Genomic DNA, 5,407 nt, shown 5'->3' on the forward strand with positions numbered 1-5,407 from the left:
AAAACTTGCCATCATCAGGCTGAGTTTGGATAAAACCTTTGTGTCTTCCCTCATTGTAGGCCCTGTGAGCCCGGTATCAGAGCACATGCTGGGCCCTGGGATTCTATAAAGTTTACTGTGTACCATGAATTCCATATCAATACTTTTATTATTTGCCACAAACATAGAGCTGTGATTGTTGGTTTTACCTCCTCATTACCAGTTCACATTTTAACCCAATGTGAATCTCATGGACAAAACGAATTGTATTGCAGCAGCTTCATACACTGCCTGGCCAAATAAAATCACACAGTCCAGTATTTTGGATTACAGCACACATTCACCATGGTGTCATATCGATACGTTTATGCAATGCCACTAAGTCTATTTCCCTGCATACATCTGCACCAAGATCTTGTATGGAGGATGGGAATGTCCGAACTTTTGCCTAAAGTCTTCACCAACACATCCAAAACATTCTCATTGGGGTTAAGGTCTGGGCTCTGTGGAGGCCAATCCAGTAATGTCTCATGTTTCCTGAGCCACTCTATCACAATTTGAGCCAGATTATTCCTGGCATTGTCATCTTGGAATATGCTCATACCACCAAGAAAGAAAAAATCCACTGATAGAAAATGCTGCTCATTCATTTTTTTCAGATAGTCAGCTGAACCTATTTTCGAGCCTTTAATGATGCTGAACCCATTCCTCTCCAACCACAGCAACTCCAGATCATAACTGGATCCCATTCCCCAGGCAGTGTATGTATGTGTGAAAGGAGCAAGGTATCCTGAATAACTGGTGAGATGACCAAATTACTTATGTGGACCAGCATAGTGTGTTCTGTTATCAGAAGAGACAAAATGTTCTGATATGACCTGCTTAGCCATGATGTCAGCAGTCTTCAACCCAGAATTTTTTTTAAGCTGGGTGGGAAGAATCTGTAGGCGGGTGGCAGCCCCCTGTATTGTGACCCAACTCTTCAGTAAGCACTCAAAAACAGCCGGGTGGTTACTAGAAAGTGCCAGGTGATGCGCCCAGCTAAAAGGGGCTGGGGAGAACACTGGTCAGGGATGTGGTATTCTACTGATAGGTCCTGATAGTACATCTGTACACTCCACAATGTGTAGCACTTGTTAGTAATATTTAAAAAATCACACACACACACAATAGTTTATACTAATAGATCGTAATTAAATGGTTTAAAGTAACCAAGCCACAAACTATAAGTGTATAACAAGAAAACACATATGTTGATCTCTAATAAAACCTGCTTTTCTAATCACTAGATCCAGGATATGAGCAACTTTCTCCATATACAAATTGTATATTAATATATTTGCAGCATAAAATAATGTACAGGTAGACCCCAGGTGACATACTAGATGGAGACTGTAGGTTTGTTCCTAAATTGAATTTGTATGTAAGTTGGAACCGGTACATTATTTTAATAAACACAATTAGGTCAGATGTTTGTCTCAACATATTTATTTTTACCTTTCTGTGCATGCACAGTGTGGTTTCAATTACTGTATAAAATCCTAACTGTGAGTTAATCACAAACAAAACAAACAAACTTTATGGAGCCTAGACATTCAACATCTGGAGCAAGCTGTGCTTTGATATGCAAAAAGAAACAACTTTGTCTTGGTCATTAAAGAGGTACAAAAGGTTGCAGAATAGCTTAGCCCTTAGGATCACTCACTGTGTTTACCAAAAGACTTCTTCTGCAATTCATGCGACCCCCCCATCAAGCCTCTGTCCTGCACACAAGCGAGCAGGGAATCCCTCTTCGTATCTAGGAGTCGTCCGTATGTTGGATATTTTTAACTCGGGGACTACCTGTAAATAAAAACGGAGTGGGACTATTGCATCACCTTTGTACTTTTGGCAAGTCACACAGTATGACATCCATTAGTGCTCTGTGTTGCCATTTATAACACCCCAACACACTTGTGTTGCAGTGCACCATGACTCCAAACCACCAAACAATTGTGTGTTGTGAGGTGATGCTCTTTTTTTGGTGCATTAAATGTAATTTAATTTAAGAATAATACAATACATTTTAATTTAAGATTTATACATAAATGCAGAAAAAATGTATGTACAAGAAAATAAATATTGTTTATGGTTAAGGTGGGAAGATGTAGGTCTGCATACAGGAACCCAAGAGTAATTCTTTATTGTGTGTGCTAAGGCAGCACTGTACAGGAAGGTAACAGCCAGAAGTGCTATTTTTTTGTACCAGGGGCTCACAAATGTATTGCCAAAACTAAACTCCACCAAGAATGTATCCACTCCCAAAGCAGTGTTGTCAGTCCTGGCTGAGAATTTAAGATTCCAGTGCAGAATTGGCAGTGTTTTCATCTCACTACAGTACATTGGGAGCTGATTGGATTTCAGTAGGGCCAGCTGGTATTTTTCTGTGTAATGCACATTAATGCATGTGTGTTATAACACACTGACATACAAAAAGTGTCAACATGTTCAGCAATGCATGTTACCATTCATTGAAAAATACATTTAAAAACACATTAGTGTGAATAGGGCCCTTTACTTCTGTGTACATATTCAGGTACTATAATCAACGTTTAGGAAAATTAGAAAGTAAAAGTAGCTGACACTGACAAAGTAGTGAAGGACAAATATATATACATAATATATTATTTGAAAATTAATAAACAGTGGCTTCAGAAAGTGTCCAGACTTTATTTTTTTCAATTTAATTTTTTTGCAGCCTGATGCTGTACTCATTTCAATTCTTGTTTATCATTACTCTACATTCAATACCCCATAATGGAATATGGCAAACAGAATTTTAAACATATTTGTAAGTTTATTAAAAATGAAAAACTGAAATACCACATTTACATGTATCCAGACGCTTTACTTAGTCCTTAGTATTTAAGCCCCTATGGCAGCAATTATGGCCTTGAGTTTTTTGATGCCACAAGCTTTACATTTAGATTGGGGGATTTTCTGCCATTCTTCTTTTCAAAATCCTCTCAAGTGCAGTCAGTTTATGTGTGTTATAACACACTGACATACAAAAAGTGTCAACATGTTCAGCAATGCATGTTACCATTCATTGAAAAATACATTTAAAAACACATTAGTATGAATAGGGCCCTTTACTCCTGTGTACACATTCAGGTTCTATGATCAACATTTAGGAAAATTAGAAAGTAAAAGTAGCTGACACTGACAAAGTAGTGAAGGGCAAATATATATACATAATATATTATTTTAATATTAATAAACAGTGGCTTCAGAAAGTGTCCAGACTTTATTTTTTTCAATTTAATTTTTCTGCAGCCTGATGCTGTACTCATTTAAATTCTTGTTTATCATTAATCTACATTCAATACCCCATAATGGAATATGGCAAACAGAATTTTATACATATTTGTAAGTTCATTAAAAATGAAAAACTGAAATACCACATTTACATGTATCCAGAGGCTTTACTTAGTCCTTCGTATTTAAGCCCCTATGGCAGCAATTATGGCCTTGAGTTTTTTGATGCCACAAGCTTTACATTTAGATTGGGGGATTTTCTGCCATTCTTCTTTTTAGGTCTTCTGTGCTTTTTTGTTGTTTTTTTGGATCACAGTGCTGCTACTTTCACATTATATATAGGTGCTTTTGATAAATAATGACCTTGATCAAACTATAGTCTATGATTTTAATTGATTACACAGGTCAACATGTTATTTTCATCAGATATAATTTTATGTGGGCTTTGTAGTATATTTGATGCAGATTTGAAATGTGTTCAGATTTTCTCTATCAAGTCTAGTTTTTGTGATGCAGCCAATTATATATTGAGTGAAACTCGTAAATACCCTTAACATATTACAACATTCAACAACAGTTTTCTTTTTATAAGGTTAGAGACTGCACTAAATGCAATTGATTTAATTTGTCATCGTGCCTAGAAATTGCCTTAATGATCCAGAAAGTTTCTGTTACATGTGTGGTTCATTCACGAGGAAAGCACAACGTCGCCAAATTACCACAGAACTTATACAAATTATATTTCGGCTGTCCACTTGGTGAACAGGATAAATCTTGGGCTCCAAATGTCATCTGTACCAGGTATTCACACGGATTGCGTGACTGGGTAAATCAGCATAAAGCAGCAATGCCATTTGCAATCCTGATAGTGTGGTGAGAACCGTGAGACCATCTAAACGACTGCTATTTTTACCGTGTCAACAAAAGTGGATTCTCAGGTAAAACTAAGCACAAAATTGTAAATCCCAGCCTCGATTCTGCAATTAAGCCTGTTCCCCATGATGATTCATTGCCAGTTCCAGTACTGCCACATTATGGACTTGCTTCTGTATAACGTGATGAGGAATGCGCTGGAGTTGCAGCCAGTTACAACCCTGAATCATCTGATCCTGACTACTTAGCTGATGAAGATTCAGACCCGGAGACATTTACACAAGCAGAGCTGAATGATCTCACTCGTGATCTAAATATTTCCAAAGACAAAGCAGAACTTATTGCTTTAAGGCTTAAACAGAAGCACTTGCTTGCAAAGCGTGTAACTGTAACTCACTACAAAAAACAAAATCATAACTTGACAATGTTCTTCACTAGTGATGGCTCACTGTGCTACTGTCTTGATATAAATTAACTCTTTAACAGTTTGTCAGAAGAGCATGTTCCCTCTGAATGGCGTATCTTCATTGATTCCTTTAAAAGAAGCTTGAAAGCAGTCTTACTGCATAATGGTATACCCAAACCAAGTTTACTGATTGCCCATTCCATTAACCTAAAGGAGTCCTATGACAACATGAAGTTACTACCTGTAGCAGTAAAAAAATGGAGATGATGGAGATGCAGTCCACAAAATTTTGCTGTTTCCTATGCCTGTGGGAGAGCTGATCTACGGGAGACCATTATGTCATGTGTGGTTGGCTACCAAGGGATACCTATAAGCCCAGAACAAGCAGTGTCAAGTTTATGCAACTGGTTGATCCACATAAAATTTTTCTGCCACCTCTCCATATTACGTTAGGCTTGATGAAGAACCTTGTAAAGGCCATGGGTAAATCAAACTCCATGGGGTTTTAGCACCTTGTTGAAAGTTTTCCAAACATAAGCCCTGCAAAAATAAAGGGATATTTATAGGGCCACAGATCAAGTCTGTTTTGCAGGATGATGTTTTCAAACAATCAGTCTCAGCAGCTGAGCTAGAAGCTTGGGATGCATTCAAGTGGCTGTGTGAAAATTTCCTGGGCAGCCATAAGTCTTCTGCATTCAAGGCAGGAGTTCAGAATCTGCTTGGTTCATACCAGAAACAGGGTTGTCACATGGCATTAAAAATACATTTCTTGCACTTAGTTCTAGAAGTCTTATCAGAAAATCTTGGTATGGTGAGTGACGAACAAGGAGAACGTTTTCACCAGAATATTCA

Source organism: Pyxicephalus adspersus, chromosome 8, assembly GCF_032062135.1.
Source record: "Pyxicephalus adspersus chromosome 8, UCB_Pads_2.0, whole genome shotgun sequence".
Lineage (NCBI taxonomy): Eukaryota > Metazoa > Chordata > Amphibia > Anura > Pyxicephalidae > Pyxicephalus > Pyxicephalus adspersus.